The sequence below is a fragment of the Pinus tabuliformis genome, chromosome 1_1, assembly GCF_031772625.1.
Source record: "Pinus tabuliformis cultivar Carrire ecotype Pingquan chromosome 1_1, CPIR1, whole genome shotgun sequence".
Classification (NCBI taxonomy): domain Eukaryota; kingdom Viridiplantae; phylum Streptophyta; class Pinopsida; order Pinales; family Pinaceae; genus Pinus; species Pinus tabuliformis.
This window is the reverse complement of record NC_142297.1, coordinates 671,551,096-671,569,820: the sequence shown is the minus strand read 5'-3', so window position 1 is coordinate 671,569,820 and position 18,725 is coordinate 671,551,096.

The following is an 18,725-nucleotide window of genomic DNA, read 5'->3' as shown; positions in this document are numbered from 1 at the left end:
ATTATATGGATGCTATAGATGTGGATAACATTTATGAAGAAATTACTAGACTCAAGAGATGTATAGAAGAAAAGAATATGATCATTGATACTCTACAATTTCAAATTGATGAAAAGGAAAAACTTCTTGAAAAATTAGAAGGTGAAATTGTTGGTCTTAGAAAAGAGATTGAGAAAACAAAAGCTATTAATCTTAAGTTTGTCAAAGGATCTGAAACTTTGGATGAGATTATCAATGTGCAACGGTCTCCACTAAACAAAACAGGTTTGGGCTATAATGGAGAAACTTCTCAAGCATCCACCTCAAGAAGTTATCTTGATGCAGCAAGAAGAAATGAGCAAAAGCACAATGAAGACCATCAGGTAAAGCAGGGACGAATTGCAAACAGAAACTATCAGGGGCAATCCATCTTAAGGGTGAACAAAAACTACAACCAGCCACAGGTAAAATCTTCTCAATTTGGTTCAAGAATAGATGACAATAGAAATTACAATCAATTGGCTGGTAGATTCGATAACCGCAGAAGTTTCTTCAATGGACAATGCTTTTCTTGCCATAACTTTGGTCACAAAGCAGCTCAATGTGTTGCATATAAAACGATCATGACTAGGAAAGCTCAAAAACAAAGAAGTATGACCGGAATTACAAAAAGGACCTATAACAATTTTTCGGTTCTTGAAAATGAAGTTGAATGTTCTATTTGCAATAACTTTGGTCATGAAGACTCTGAATGTAGAAGCAGGTTTCAGCAGAAAAAGGAACAAGCCTCAAACACCAAAACATGGAGAATAAAGGAACCACAAACAAAAAGATGTGGGATAGCATTTTATGCAGAGGGACAGGAAAATCTATGGTACATTGACAGTGGTTGTTCGAAGCATATGACAGGTGATAAAGAAAAACTTGAGTCATATTCTGCTCTAGAAAAAGGAAAGAAAGTTTCTTTTGGAAATGATACTCCTGCAACTATAAAAGGAAAAGGTATTGCTCAGTTAAAAGAAAAGGTCAAGGCTGGAAATGTTTTGTATGTTGATGGATTGAAGCATAATCTTCTAAGTGTCAGCCAGATGTGTGATCAAAGAACCGAGGTTATATTCAGATCAAATGGATGTCTTGTTCGTGATCTTGATATAGGTAAAACAGTGATCAAAGGCAAAAGAACTCCAAATAATCTGTACATATTTGAAGAAGGACAACAACAATGCTATCTGAGCAAGGATGATGAGCACTGGTTATGGCATTGGAGGTTGGGACATCTAAGCTTTTCACAAATAAGGAAAGCATGCAAATATCAGGCAGTTCGCGATCTTCCAGATATCAAAATTCCTGACAACACCATATGCAAATCATGTCAGTTTGGAAAACAAACTAGAACTAACTTTCTAGAGAAAGAGGGATCAGCTAGCATGCCTCTTGAGCTAGTACATACAGATACATGCGGTCCTTTCAGGAAAAGAACACCTCGAGGAGAAGAATACTTGATATTATTCATTGACGATTTCTCCAGGTTTGTCTGGTTAGGACTTATGAAGCACAAAGATGAAGCATTCGAAAAATTCAAATCCTTCAAAGCCTTGGTTGAAAATGAATCAGGTCACAAAATTAAGTGCCTCAGATCCGACAGAGGTGGGGAATTTACCTCAAATGAATTTTTCGATTTCTATGAAGAACATGGGATAAGAAGAGAATTCTCTACAGCTAGAACTCCTCAGCAAAATGGAGTTGTGGAAAGAATGAACAGAACAGTCCAACAAATGGCTCGTGCTATGCTTGATGAGTCAGGAACTCCCGCAACTTTCTGAGGTAAAGCTGCACATGCTGCGGTTGTTATTCTCAACAAAACAAATGTCCGGGTGAACAACACTCAAACTCCCCATGAGCTCTGGAGTGGTAGGACTCCTTCGGTAAAGCACTTAAAAATCTTTGGGAGCAAATGCTATATCAAGAATACTGATGAGCAGCTTGGCAAACTTGAACCTAGAGCAGATGAAGGCATTCTTCTTGGTTACTCTCCACATAGCAAAGCATACAAATGCTACAATAAAAGACTTGGCAGAATTGTTGACAGCATTGATGTAGTGGTTGATGAGAAGGGATACATTCCTAGGCAAGTACATCATGAAGACATCGAAGAAGACGAAGGCTACCCTCAACGACAGAATGATGAAGAAGAAGAACCTCAAGAAGAACCAGAGGAGCAAACAAGAATAGAAGAAAAGACTCCATCCAGATATGTTCAGAAGAATCATCCAGAATCTCAGATTATGGGGCAGAAAGAAGCAGGCGTACAAACAAGAAGAGCAGTTGCAGAAGCTTCAAGCTATTTGGCATTACTCTCCTCTACTGAACCACAAAATGTGAAAGAAGCATGCAAAGATGAATGTTGGGTGAAAGCAATGGATGAAGAACTTGAGCAGATCGAAAAGAACAACACTTGGGAGCTGGTTCCTAGACCAAAGGATAAGAACGTTATCGGAACAAAATGGGTCTTCAAAAATAAATTGAATGAAAATGGAGAAGTAATTAGAAACAAAGCCAGACTTGTTTGTAAAGGGTATGCGCAGCAAGAAGGAATAGACTTTGAAGAAACCTTTGCTCCTGTTGCAAGAATTGAGGCCATCCAAATGCTCCTTGCTCTCTCAAGTTTTCAAAACTTCAAAGTATTTCAAATGGACGTAAAATCAACCTTTCTGAATGGAGACTTGGAAGAAGAAGTATACATTGAACAGCCAGATGGGTTCATTCTTGGAAATGATCCAAATCTTGTATGCAGATTGAAAAAGGCTCTCTATGGTCTCAAACAAGCTCCAAGGGCTTAGTACTACCGTTTGGACAAATATCTTCATCAACAAGGCTTTTCAAAAGGATCAGCAGATAGCAATCTTTATATAAAAGTTGAAAATGACAAATTGCTAATACTTGTTGTGTATGTAAATGACATTATTTTTGGCAGCAATGAAGAAGCTATGAGTCAAAGCTTTGCCTTGCTCATGCAGAAAGAATTTGAAATGTCCTTGCTAGGAGAACTGACATATTTCCTTGGTTTGCAAATCCAACAAAAAGAAGGAGGAATATTTTTATCTCAAACCAAGTATCTCAAACAGATTTTGAAGAAATATGGCATGGAGGATGCAAAACCAATATGTACACCCATGGTCACAGGATGTAGCCTCAGTGAAAATGATGAATCTGCAGCAGTACATCAACCAACCTACAGATCTATGATTGGAAGTTTACTTTATTTAACAGGTACCCGACCGGACATCATGCATGCAGTTGGAATAGTTGGAAGATTTCAGGCAAATCCGAAGGAGACTCATCTTCAGGCAGTGAAGAGAATTTTCAAATATCTTCAAGGGAATCAAAATTATGGCTTATGGTATCCTAGAGATACAGATCTTACACTTCATGCTTATACAGATGCAGATTGGGCCGGAAGTGTGGATGACAGGAAAAGCACAAGTGGTGGTGCATTCTTTATGGGTTCCAGACTGGTATCTTGGTTCAGCAAGAAACAGAGTTCGATTGCCTTGTCTATAGCTGAAGCGGAATATGTTGCTGTTGCATCTTGTTGCACCCAACTCCTTTGGATGATGCAGACTTTGCAGGATTTTCAAATCAATTATACACCACCTATCCCCATCTTATGTGATAACACAAGTGCAATCAGCATCTCAAAGAATCCTGTTATGCATTCAAAAACCAAGCACATACCAATCAAGTATCATTTTCTCCGGGAACAAGTGCTTGAACAAAAGGTCAAGTTGGAGTATGTTCCTTCTAAGGAACAAGTTGCTGATATACTCACCAAACCATTGCCCAGGGACACTTTTGAATACCTCAGGCGAAAGCTGGGGGTTGTTGATGCATCATGTTATTGTTGAACCTCTTCTAATTGATGGTACAGGATCAGGGGGAGCATATAATGCATTGTTGGCATTATGGAGGATGTGCAGAAGGAGATCTTGGAAGTAGCTGCAATATGTCTCTATCTCTTTCATGGTGGATTATGGTTCGTCGTTGCAGATCTGGTTCATATTCAGGGGGAGCATGTTCTTAGGGGGAGCATAACCCTTTGCCCTTGATGTAAAAGGGGGAGAATGAAGCTGAAGTTTGTGAGGTTGCCATCAAGTCCAAAGCGGGAGATTGTTGGCATTATGTTTCTAGTATGGCTATATGTTACAGATGTTGTACTTGATGGCAACTCCCATGGCAAGGCTTGAAAAATTAAGAAGTACGCAGGAGATCAGTTCAGAAGGTGCGTACCCGCAGGTACACCGTGAAGGGACCGCGGCCAGACACGCAGGTCAGTTGTTCAGTAGGTGCGTACCCCCAGTGCACTCATTTCAAGGCAGAGAAAAGCACACGTGGGGTTTCTTATGTTTAACCTTTGATATTTAGCCGACGGTATTTGAGTTATTATGGTGTCGGCCCGTGGTATTGATCCATGATTTGAGAAAGAGCTTTCCTATATAAAGCAAAGGAGATCATTTGGCTTGTGTATGTGTTTGGGTTGAACATCTTATGAGAGCTAGATCTGAAATATTATGATCTCTTGGGAGTAATGTCTAGATCTAAAAGGTGAATCTACTGATGGATTGAGATCTCTTTGGCGCATGATCAGATCTGTAGATCTGACTGTCTAGGTTATTCTTGAAGTCTTGAAATCATCTATGCCCGAAGGTACGCAGGTACAGTGAAAGAAAAGTGCGTATATACGTTGGAAAAAAGCGTTTCAGGTGCGCCGGTACGCAGGCACAGAAGGGTTGCAGGTGCAGAGGTCTGTAGGCAGTTCAATGGACACAGAGCGTAGGTAAGCAGGTGAGCAGTTGAGTACAGTGCGTACGTAAGCAGGTGAGCAGTTGACTACAGTGCGTACATAAGCAGGTGAGCAGTTGAGCAGGGTGCGTACTGTAAGCAGGCAGTACATGGGTGAAGCTTCTTACTTCTCTTGAAATCTCTGTTTATCATTGTTGTGTTCTGGGTTTGGTTCTATTATTGTTGATCTGGTTACTACAGTTGACTGGGTGATTTTCTTATACTTGATGATCATTTGATGCTTATGGATCCAGTTTGAAAATTTATGAAAAGTGGTCCTTGTAAGAAAAGAAGTAGGGGGTTGTAGCTCCCTTCCAGGAGAGACTGGAAAACGAGAGAGAGAGTTGTAGCTCTTTGCAGGTTGCAGCCTGCGTACTGGTAAAGGACTGCACCAGTACATAACCATTGTAAAAGGAGTTTCTAATTTGAAAGAAGATAAAGACATATTGCAGCAGGTGGTTTTCACCCACATTGGGTTTCCACCTTACATCTTGTGTTCTTTGGTGTGACTATCTGTTTTCTTTGTTCATGTTCATTATTTTATGGTACTGACATGAAAAAATAATTCAAAGAACAAATAAGGAAGATTTATTAAAAGAGTTAGATAATACTGATTCACCCCCCCCTCTCAGTATTATTTCCAACAGTTTTGTGGGTAGTTCAGCATATTTCTCTATAGAATTTGTATTCCCCAAACCTAGGGAACGTTGGAACTCCAAAAAAAATAGTCTTCAAAGCTCCTGGAACTTTCCCAAGCTCCCATTGCATCTCCAGCTGAAAAGGGAACATTCCCATATAGTGCCAAAGCTCTCGAGAGTGCGGGAACCATTGGAACATGTTTCCCAACTCTTGGGAATGGTTCCCGTGTAACAGAGGTAATATTAGATATGTATCTTGGAGTATCGCTATGGTTTTTAAGCAAATATAACACAGATGTGTAACTAATGGAATCAACTACATTAGGCTTTCCCAAGAAAGGCTACCAGCTCCATGGACTGCTTTTGGGTCTCATTCTAGACATCAATATAACATTTTTTCATTATACCTGGATTGAATGCTTCTGCTAGAGAAGGAAAATCCTTTTCAGTCCTTGGAGCTAGAGTATACGAATTTATATTTTTAGGAAAGATACTTGACTTGCAATAACCATTGATCTTGAAACATAAGTATTTATTATACTCTGAAACATAAGCATTAACTATCTTTTCAACATCCTCTTTTAGTATGACTTTGCATTAAAATTAGGCAATTTACTAAGTTTTTTGATCATTTCTCTGTAATTGAATTCTAAATTTGCCACAATAATATCCCTTTAATTTGACATGGTCATAAGCTAGCCTCAACACTGTGAACACATGCCTCAAGAATCGTAGGTAGTTGTTTCCAATCCATAACAAGACGCATGCATATTTATGTTGTGGGGGATCCACTGTGGGAAAATCGAGATCAAGGAATGGAGTAGCTCAATAGACCCTATGGAGATTGTGGAACAGAGTTAAAAAAATTAATTTACAAGAGAAATTTAAAGTTTTTCCTTGATTTATCTTCATTTTCCCATTTTGCATGTCTCTTTCTATCCATATTTATGCAATGCTAGATAAGTAGTCAAACTGATACTCTTAAAGGAATTTGATTTTTAAAGGTGATTTTGCATTTTTATCTGGAGGCAACGGTTCAAGCATAAGAAGTTCTATATATTTGAAAACTGGAACAATTTTCTTGAATGTTGTTGCCCACAGTACGAGGGAAAAACTGTGTTTGGGGGGCAGGAGGCGGTGGGGCGGATATGTTGAAATTCAATTTCTACAAGGATTTACTCTTAGAACTGTTGACTGAGCATTTAGCTCTGGTTCTGGTTGTCAGCACTGCACTGGTATGCCTCTCCTTGTCTACAATCTCAAGGAATTTGTTGCTATTCTCGCTGGTTAGAGCAAGGTTGTGTTATGCTCGTCTTGTTCAAGTTGAAACAACAATAGATACAGAGGTATTGAGAAGGAGGACCATAGCAGTGCTCATATAGATGTGCACTCTTCCATTTTCACTTTGTAGATAGCAACATAGAAGCTCATCCATCCATCTAAAAGAGAAACAAAGATTGTATTGATTGTGTGCACATTCCTAAGGTGTTTGCTGAAAAAGGGAAGCTAACCCCCGAAGAAAGTGACTAGTAGAATCCTTGCTTTTGTTTCACATAGCTCTATGCACTCAACCATTTGCACTTTGTATGTAGTGGCAAAGAAGCTCATCCATCCATGTAAAAGAGAATCAAAGATTGTAATGATTGTGTGTGTATTCCTGAGGTGTTTGTTGTGTTGAAAATATAGCAAGTGAAGGTCTTCTAGCAGCTCTACTCAAACTTTCAAAGAAACATTTTCCAATACAACACAATAATACACAAAACAATTGGTGTTTTTGTTTAATCAACCAGGTCAAATGCAACTGCTAGTGTTGTTCCTCAAATTGGTGGTGCTTTCATTCGGTCCGCTACATATGGATCCCAAACTAGCATGGAATCTTAAACAACATGGTTTCGATCTCGACTTGCTACTAGTAATGGTGTTGATTCAGAAGCTACTGTTATTGGTAGATTAATGAGGATTGGGGCTGGTTCATAGTTAACAAGATAAAGATCAAGCGAGTTGGAGAAAAGGATAGGTTTCCGGGAAGATTTCGATTGGGTGGGTTGGTTGGCGTCTTGCTGCTTCGTCTACCTCTTTATTTCTACCTAAAATAGCTCCTTGAATAGACAAATGGGAAGAACCAAACCACATCTATGAAATGCCCCATCAATGAAGTTCAAAGTCAATGTGATGCTCCTTGGTCAAATGAATTACCCCAATATTGGCAAATACCACATCTAATCCAATAATCACATGAAAACCAAAAACATGAAACTTAGTTTCTGAGGAAGGAAAAGAACCATAAAGACTGAGTGACATAGTGAAAGGTGCTCCCTCCATTCCCTGCAAGTGGTCCCAATGTTTCGGACATAGATCATTTCTACTGTAAAATTTTGCATATTTTATTGCTCCACGCCATATCGTCGCCTATCAATTACTTCGTTGGGCCGCAGGAAGCTTTTTCTAGCAAGAGTCCTATTAGAATAAATCACCCTTCATGGAGATGAAGTAGGGGGCTCTATACCCCACCTGTAACCACATTGATGATGGGACAGAAGGTGGTTCTTATGGGATAACTAGATGGATGGAAGCGGCAGCCTCAGACGCGAGCACTCTGGCCACATCCAGTTTGATTGGAACTGGGAGAGAGGCCCAAAACCTTCATTTACTTAGCAGTCGGGCCTTCAAGTCTACGAATCCCCACTAAGTGGTTCTTTTCCCATGGATTCTCAAAAGAAACCCCTACTAAAAGTCAAATTGCATGTGTAGAGTCCCTAGTTCTCGTGGTGAAAGAAACAATGTCGAAGCCACTCGAAAAGACAGGATTTGATGGCAACATATAGAATATCTTGGTTAGTCATTCCTTCTAACGACTCCTTTCTTAATAAGGGAAGTATGATAATTACTTCTCCTACAAAACCACTGCACTTCAAATCCAAAATTTGAAACCTACAAAACCACAACACTTTGAATGCAAAATTTGAAACCTACAAAACCACTATACATAGTCTGATTCAGACATAGACCATTTCTACTCTGAAATTTTGGATTACTGTACATAGTCTGATTCAGACATAGACCATTTCTACTCTGAAATTTCAAATCCAAAATTTGAAACCTATAATTTGCAACCTACAATTTGTAGTAGAGCACAATCATTTCACAAAAACACTTTGACATGGTCAAAATCATTCAGACAATTAAAAGATCAAGACCAGATTTAGACAAATGTAGTTCAAATCCCATTCATTCAAACTTTGATTGTCATGAATATTCTTAACACACCCTTCCTCATCCAAAGCCATTATTTTAGTTGTAGCATTGAATTAGAATTCCATTCTTGAAATAAAAATCCTCTGATTGTTTCCCAAAATTCAATGAATAATCACCTATTGCAAGCATATATTTTCTTTCGGGGTGATTCTTTGTGGAATTAGAGAAACTACAGGGACTCAACTGCGTATTGGAAGAAACCTGAATTCTAATGTATTGGGATAAACATTCATTTATAAATCTTTTAGAATTCCGTTAGATAACACCAGGAAATGAGAATCTTACCATAGATTTCGGGATTCGACACTTTTTCACTAGGACATCCCTACGAATTTCTCTCGCCTTCATGTTAGTGGATACTCAGCGATATGGAAATTAGCAGTGCAAGGCTATGAGCATTAACACTGAATAATTTTTTTTTTGGTACAAATGCTTTGAGAAACATGCAGTGAAGGGCCATAGCACATAGAGCGGCCTTCTTTTGGCTTAACTGCCTGAACCAAGGTTAACTATTATGCCTAAATTACTTGGGACTTGCATCAGGCATCATCCCTTTGAAGCTTGTGCCATTCAAGTGGGAAAGACCACAACGATAGTGAAAACATTGTTTTATGGCTTGGTATTTAATTTAATCTAACGAATGAATCAATGCCCTGATGGCATGTTGCTGCACAATCAGATGATTATCAACTCTAAGTATAGTTGATCAAAGTCACATATTTTAGACAAAGAGACAATGTAGCTGGTACTTATGCTCCTTAATGGATTTCAACCATCTTGCACCACTCTATAGTCAACAACCTAGGATTTTACATGGTGTTAGGGCACAATTGTCCACAACCCAGGTTTTGACACTGTGGTAGGGTACATTTGCCATGTATGATAGATGACAGTCATCTACCATGTTATTTTCTTTGCAGATGAAAGTGTGATTTCAAATTTCCTCTTTCTGTAAATCCCTGCTTCCAAATTCCGAGAGTGTAGGAATTCAACATCTTTTATATCGAAATTGTGTAACTTACTATATTCTTATTTTGACACTCTGTGTTGGGAAAAATAGTCAAGTATCGACACTAAAGAGAAAACCTAGAAATTGGTCGTAGGATTGGTCAAAGACTGAAGGAAATTCACCTCTTGGGTGCAGAGTGACCAAGACTCTATGATTTAAGGTTTTCGTGGAGATATATAAATCTATGTTGAAATTGTGGAATTAAATTTCTGCATGGAAAACTTACAAAGTAGAGCGTTGGTACTCCTCTGCATTGAAATACGTTGAGGGCCCCTTTGTTCTCGCCAAAAAATTGCCTAGTCACAAATCGTGGTTAAGTGTTGAAGGAAGGCACCCTCAGATAAAGGATTCCAAAATTGTATCCAAGGATTAGATCTGGTCATAATAAGTATTGGCATTTTTATGTTGGTTACATCTTAGTTGTAAGGGAAACGCTACCTTGGCAAGGAGAATTGTGATTTATTTATGGAGATTTGTTGCACTTCTATTTCATCATGGGTTTGGTAAGGAATAAGAGGAATGTGCCGAGATTGGGAAATATCTTTATTCAAAAACAGAGCATTAGTAAATTTAAAGTCATGATGCAAATCCAAACTACAAATTAGGAATGAGACCGCTTTGTTTATGCTAAACAAAACTCAAGAAAAACCTGCGTGAAAGGAAAGAGGGTTTGATGTTTCAGTTATTCAGAAGCATAGTAGCATGACGGGGTTTTCCTGGTGAGTATACCTCTTGATGAAACCCAACAAGTGGCCTTATACTATTGGAGAAAATCCAGAAGAGGTTTAAAGATCTAGCACCACTACCAATATAGTAGAGAAAATTCAAAAACACCAAGACCTCTTAAAGCTCATCTAGGGTAAAACGATTCCTCCAGTAGCATAACAGATATTGCTAAAAGTGGGTGTTGGGAAATACCTTATTCGAGTTCAGGGGTTCACCAAGTTCATACACCTTATCCCATAGCGTTTATGGACAACGTTTATGGACCCAAGAGCAAGAGATTGGCATTCCCACTGTTTACGTCTTCATTCAAAACACCAACATGGTCTATTGGTTCTCCTTAAGCTATAGCCTATTTGTATCAATCTCTGAGGGATGGTAGGTTTGTTGATAAAAGTACGCCGTAAGAAGCCTAGTTGAAGTGAAGTCGAAGGTCAAGATATCACATACCTGGAAAAGGCAGAATGAAAGGATTCAACTTTCAACCTTCAACGAACAATAAGTGTTTTTTGTGCTCGCTCTTTTGTAATGTGTTCCTACAAACCCGTCCACGCCAATCCCTTCATTATCAAACTACTGTGCGTTTGGATTGGATCCAGAACCACCCAACCTGGTGCCTGAATATGGGAATCTTATTGTTGCGCACAACATGCCCATGCGTTGTGATCAAGGCATCAAGGTTTTTCTCCACCTGTGAAGCCTCCAATCATGTTAGAAACCCTTGAATAAAATCTCCAATCAGAATATAAACGCTTGGATAAAATCTTGAAGGAAAAAAAATCAAATTAATAATTAATTACCCACGAAGAGCATAGTAAACAGGGATAAAAAATGGAGAATGTTCAAGGATAGAAAGAACATTAAAAAAAAATAGTAATTTTCATTTTTCTTAATTGTTCAATATAGAAGTAAGAGGGTAATGGTTAAGTAAGAGTATAATGGTTTTAAAATTTATGAAAAAATTATAAATAAAATCTTGAAGGAAAAAAATCAAATTAATAATTAATTACTCAGGAACAGCATAGTAAACGGGGATTAAAAATGGAGCATAGTCAACGATAGAAAGAACATTAAAAAAATAGTAATCTTCATTTTTCTTAATTGTACAATATAGAAGTAAGAGTGTAATGGTTAAGTAAGAGTATAATGGTTTTAAAATTTAAGAAAAAATCTTGAATAAAACTATTAGGGTCTAGAGGTATTTGTATATTGGTGGGTTTAAATTTGATTGGTGCTTAATTTTCAATTTCTTTCACATTATATCTAAAATGTCAACTTCTTAAAAAGAACACTAGATGTCATTAGAGATTGACATTTTTATGAGTGTGCATACTAAGTCTAAATGAGATGAGATAATTGATACTTGTAATTATGATCTTATTTGGATTGAGAATATTACAACCTACAAGTAAAATGTCTTTAAAAATATAATTTGATAGCATAACATTAATTTCTTGAAAAATTATTCCATTTAAAAAAAATGGCATCCACATTGGTGCTCAAATGCAATAGTTATGTATCTTGAAAATTTATGATACAAAGATTAAAGATGAATTTCCATAAATGCTATAAGAAATCAAGTTGAATATAGTGAAATATGCTTAAATCAACTACAAAAAACAAAATTAGAGGAAAAAAAAACAATAAGAAAGGACTTTAAACAAAAAAGTTATGCTCATTTCAAATCACCAGCGCTATGTTGAAAATGGCAACAAAAAATGCTATAAATAGCATTGCTATAAATAGCAGTTTAGGTACCAGTGTTGGACATAGAAAAAAGGAATGAAAAATGGAAATGCTAAAAATAACATTTCTATAAATAGAATTTTGGGATAGATTCCAATTTTAGTTAGTCCCTGAACTAAAATTGAGAAGTAAAATTCGAATTTGATCTTAGAAGTTGTTTGAAAAATAATTAATTAATTCATCTTGAATTAATTAGTTGGAGAAAATCAAACATGAAGTCTATGAGAAGACATGCAATAGTTATCCCTTTGATTGAGGAAGTTATCCCTTAATTAAGGAGATCAGGATGAGTTCTACTTTGAGTTGTAATTAGTTAGCTCAGTTAACTGAGTTAAGTCCAGTTAGATTAGTTCCAACAGTTTGTGGAACTGATTGTGAGTTCAGTTAGTTAATGCATGCATGCATGTAACTAGTGTACTTCAGATAACTAAATATTCTCTCATAAATAACTCATGCATGCCAGTTTAGTCAGAGACCCAGTTGAGATTAAAGGAAGGGACACTGTACTATCAGTTGGAGGATTTTTCCTATAAAGGAAACTCATCCATGTAGAAGCAATTATCTCCTTCAGGTTTGTGTAGTTATTTTAGTGGTTAGAGCAGTGTGTGAGGGATTATTACACACAGGTGGTAGCTTGAGGACCTAGGAGAAACTGCGCAAGGAAATAGGAGGCTTGGAGGACTCGAGGAAGGCATACATTGTGTCTATTCAGTCTATGAGCAATAGTGAGGGATTGTTCTGAGAGCTGGATAGCTTGTGAGCTAAAGCTTTGTGTAATCTGAACATATTTCCACTTGTATGATATTACAAAGATTGGGTTTTAGGCTGAGGCTTGCCCCGTGATTATTCTTCTGCGTTCATGTGTGATTGCTTTCTCATTCTCAGTTATATGTGTTCTATTGATCTTGCTCATATTCGATTAAGCTTCCGCAAAGTTTGTTGTAGAAGTAGATCTTGTATTTTTCTTTAGTATATTGCATAATCTGTTGATCTACAATGGGAAATTCTACATGGTATCAGAGCAAAGGTGATCAAATCAAATAATAGTATACAAATAAGGGAGAAGTTTGAAGTTTGAAGGTCTTGATTATAGAATTCGAATTATTATCACATCTAAAATTCCACTAATGGCGTTCAACGGTTTAAGACTCGACTATGCCCTTGATGGCAGCTCGAATTATATAGCCTAGAAGGATCGCATTGGAAGTAGTATTAGAGGAAAATGGTTTGAAGGACTTCATTGATCAAGAAGTCCCCAAGCCAGTAGCAGCTAATGCTACAGAATTGGTGGAATGGAAGAAATGTGTGGCTAGAGCGAGGAGAATCCTTCTGGAGGGAGTTCGAGAACACATAGTCTCGAGTCTCCATGGGAAGGAGACACCATTTTCAATGTGGAAAACATTGAAAGATCTATATCAGAACAAAAACGATCAGAGGAAGCTAGCACTGAAAGACAAGCTTCAGAAAATTAAGTGTGAAAAGGGCGACACAATCTCTACATATCTGAACAAGCTCACCACCTGCAGGGATGAGCTTGGAAGTGTAGGGATAATTATCGCCGATGATGACATGGTGAGTCTTGTGCTCCTTGTTCTTCCTAAGAGCTGGCATAGCTACCAAGACTCGGTGAATGGAAGAGAGAAACTACCATATTGGGAATGACTTGGTCGGATCTGATGAAGGAGGAGATAAGAAGAAGCACTAGAGGTGGTTCTTCATCCAAAGAGGATGAAAAAAGTGTGCCTTATCAAGTAAGGAGAAGGATTCTCATCCCAAATCGAGTTCTTCCCATGGTGGGAAGAAGTTCGACAAATCGAAAGTGTGATGCTTTCATTGTCATGAGGTGGGCCATTTTTCTACAAATTGTCCACTGAAGAAATCCAAGATGGGATCCAAGGAAGAATCTAAAGGTGAGGCATTAGCCTCACAGTTCGAGTTGGATTTCACCCTCTTCGCATGCATGGTTTCATCCATGGTGGGATGTGGTTGGTTTCTTGACAGTGGAGCTTCATTCCACATGACCGGCAATAAGAGTTTGTTCAGTACCTTGGAGGAGAAAGATCTCCAGATACTCATAGCGATGGGTAATGATGAAAAGTATAGTGTCTCGGGAGTAGGCACAGTTGTTTTTCAGAGGGAGCATGGAGCTCGCATTACCTTGATGGATGTGAATTATGTGCCAGGACTAAGGAAAAACTTGGTATCGATCACAGCGCTAGAAGAAAAAGGCTATGATGTAGTCTTCAATAAGGGAAAGGTTTTCCTTAGACACGTCATCATGAGAAAAGTGAAGCAGATTAGTTCATGAGTCAAGAACCTATATTCTCTTTAGGTTCAAGATGCATGCAAACCCTTGAGGAGCAAGGCAACTGATGGAGACTTGGTGGTTGAGAGGGAGAGTACATTGCCTCTCAACATGTAGCGCCAAACGAAGTCTCAGATAATTGTGGAGGAGCCACAATTGGCGAAGCAGCTTCAGGAGTTTGTGGAGCAGCCACAAATGGAGAAGCTGAGAGGAGACTGAGTGGAGGCATCGACTCATGCAAAGACCTCCGGTAGGGGGAAATTTCAAGCCAGGTGGGTAGAGGGATCACATGCATCCATACCTCCAGGTAGGAGGTGGGGCGATGTGGAGTGGCAGTCTCAAGAAGGCTGGAATAGGGGCAGGATAATTGAGGTTCCTAACCTCTTTGATTAGACCTTGCTATGGGAGCCCTAACAAGGAGTAGCAAGACTGGCTGAGTGCGTAGAGGTAGATGCAGATGGAGCGGCAGAGAGAGCTACATTGCAGGAATCCTAAGACAGTGCAAAACTAGCAGGCTGCAACAATGCGAGAGGCACAAGAGTGTTGCACCAGTGCAGGATGTCACAGAGAGGTGTGCAATGGTTAGAGATGCATGGAGTGTTGCAGCAGCTCAGAGGTCACAAAGGTAGAACTTGTCAGCGGCAGAGGAAGCTTCAACATCAGAGGATGTTTCTGGCCCAACATGGAGGTCAGTTGGGAGATCTTTTTGTTTCTAGAGTTGCTGGAGAAATAACACTTGGGAGAGGTGTTGCATGCAGAACATTCCAAAGGCTTAGGATCAGGTTTGAGTTGAATGCCTTTCTTGTTGAGAGGGAGTGTTTAAAATGACAACAAGAAATGCTAAAAATAGCATTGCTATAAATAGCAGTTTGGGTACTAGTGTTGGACATAACAACAAGGAATGAAAAATGGAAATGCTAAAAATAACATTTCTATAAATAGAATTTTGCGATAGATTCCAATTTTAGTTAGTCCCTGAACTAAAATTGAGAAGTAAAATTCGAATTTGATCTTAGAAGTTGTTTGAAAAATAATTAATTAATTCATCTTGAGTTAATTAGTTGGAGAAAATCAAACATGAAGTCTATGTGAAGACATGCAACAGTTATCCCTTTGATTGAGGAAGTTATCCCGTAATTAAGGAGATTAGGATGAGTTGTACTTTGAGTTGTAATTAGTTAGCTCAGTTAATTGAGTTAAGTCCAGTTAGATTAGTTCCAACATTTTGTGGAACTGATTTTGAGTTCAGTTAGTTAATGCATGCATGCATGTAACTAGTGTACTTCAAATAACTTAATATTCTCTCATAAATAACTCATGCATCTTAGTTCAGTTAGAGACCCAATTGAGATTAAAGGAAGAGACAATGTACTATCAGTTGGAGGATTTTTCTTATAAAGGAAACTCGTCCATGCAGAAGGAATTATCTCCTTCAGGTTTGTGTAGTTATTTCAGAAGTAAGAGTAGTGTGTGAGGGATTATTACACACAGATGTCAGCTTGAGGACCCAGGAGAAACTGCACAAGGAAATAGGAGGCTTGGAGGACTGGAGGAAGGCATATGTTGTGTCTATTTAGTCTATGATCAGCAGTGAGGGATTGTAATGAGAGTTGGATAGCTTGTGAGATAAAGCTTTGTGTAATCCGAACATATTTCCACTTGTATCATATTACAGAGATTGGGGTTTTATGCTCAGGCTTTCCCCAGGATTATTATTTTGTGTTCATGTGTGATTGCTTTCTCATTCTCAGTTATATGTGTTATATTGATTTTGCTCATATTCGATTAAGCTTCCGTAAAGTTTGTTGTAGAAGTAGATCTTGTATTTTGCTTCAGTATATTGCATAATCCGTTGATCTACAGTGGGAAATTATACACCATAAGGGGTGGGGTTGGGGAAGGTGGGGTGAGAAGCGGGTGGCTGGAGAGTGAGGGTGGGGTTTGGTGGAAGACGACACAAGAAGGGGGTGAATTGGAGTGTTCATAACATTAGTTTTTCAATGAACTTTGATTCCATATTGCTTCACATGGGTTCATATGACAACCCAACAAATGGAAAAGGACCATTCCAGTTAAGGGAATTATAAGGAATTCATCCACACACAAAAAAAAAAAAACAATGAAATGTAATTGTCCCATTTAAGAAGAAGCCTTGACCACTCTAAGGCTCATTCTAGTTAAGGGAATTGTATGGAATTGATCCATAATTGTTTTCGAAATGTAATTGTCCCATTTGAGAAGAAGCCTTGACTACTCTACCTTAGAATTGCTTCTCATCTAGGTGTCATTCCTACTAAGGGAATTCCTAGCTTGTTGAAACTTGTGTTGCTTCCTAGCTTGTTGAAACTTGCATTGCTTCCACTAGACATTATTAGTCTTTGTGCAATGTAACTTAGATATTTTTGTACTTAATCATACTCCTTATCAAATTACTTAATCTATCTAGGTTGCATGTCGACTAATGAACAATGTAACATGTGCAATTCTAGATTTTACATGTGTCCCATTTCCAAAGCTTATGAAGTCAATTGGAGCTAACGAGGAAAATCACATGGAATTTTTGAGAATTTGGAATATAACCAAGGATATATTGTGTATGCATGAAAAACATGACCTCAGCCTGATCATTGAGAAATAATTGGATCCAAAATGAATGGCAATTGGCTTGAAATTTGACATAGAAAAATTTGTTTGAATGCTCACTTCAAATTCAGAATATTTGTAGAAGCATTTATGTGGATTCATATTGTATCAAGCTTGTCATCTAGATCTTGTTATATTCCATATTCATTGCCCTATATTTCTTGCTTATTTTGGTTCTCTAATATAATGGAAAAAGTTTATGGGATTGTCAATTTTGGTTAGTGCATAGAAATTGGTTTACCTTGGGCATGTGGCATGCTAAGGGCTTCACTTATGTATGAATAAATAGTTTTGGGTGCACATATAATCTGTCTAATCAAGATGAGGACATAAGCACACACATTGTGTGATAGATTGAAACATACTTCGTGGATAGGCACATCATATAACAAACCTGGATGAGGATTTCTAATATTACACATCATGTAATAGATGAAGATGGGCTCATGGCATTGAGTTTCCACTTAATCAGCTTATAGCATATGTTTTTGTGGGATACTAAATAATAAGCCTCATTTCAGTAGACATTGATAAACACCTCCTAAAATCCTTTCACTAAACTCCCCTTCTCAGTACATCATTCTAATAAAATAATTCCTATTTTAGTAGATTAAAATAAAAATATGTTTACATAATCATGCATATAGCATATGTGCCAGAATAACCCCCAACATACATATGATTGATAATAAGTTGCGAGCATGCATCAGGCCCCTCAAAGAAACCTCGTAGAGAAACATTAGATATAGCCCAAACAACGAGTAGCCACTCATCAATCAAGAAAACCAGACATGCAAGCCTGCATAAAGGAACCCTTAGAAAAGGGTGCATCTATCAAATTCCCAAACAATGGGAAACCACTTATCAATCTAGCAAACTAGGCATGTAGGCCTAGATAAAAGAACCCTTAGAAAAGGGTGCATCTCTCAAATGCCCAAAAATAGGCATCAAACCATTACAAAATATGTTGAAACCCCAACATATAACCATGATGAAAATGGAACAAGGCCACCATGGAATAACCCAGAGCAGATTTGATAGGAACCAAAACAATCGCAAAGCCCCAACCCTGGCCACCCCGATGCAAGCCAACAACCCGCACTAGCAGATAAGCAGAGAAAAAGGATCGCAGGGCCCATGGCATCATGAAATCCTTCACACCGATGAATACCATCCCCAATTTTCTCCATCATATTGTGCCCCAGCACCAGCTAACCAACACAATAACCCATTGAGGAGAAAATGTCATCGACGATGGCATCAAAAGACACAAATGCATTTGTCAGTGCCCCCTTGTTATGTATAGCTCTCGCCAAAGAAGATGATTCTAATATGCTCTTCCTCAGCCAAGAATGACTATCATTGTCCTCACAAGCCACTAAAACGAACCTCGCAACCTTTGGCATCTTCACCACGACCAAACCTATTATTAATAAAACAAGAAAATTATGCCATGTTTTAAGGGTTCAACTGTAGTCTGCAGATGATCAGTTTCAACAACTTCTCCAACTTTTTGAGGAGTACCTCTTATATATGGAACAAATTTATTCCCAAAAAAAACTGACGAGAAGAAAAATTGCATAAACCA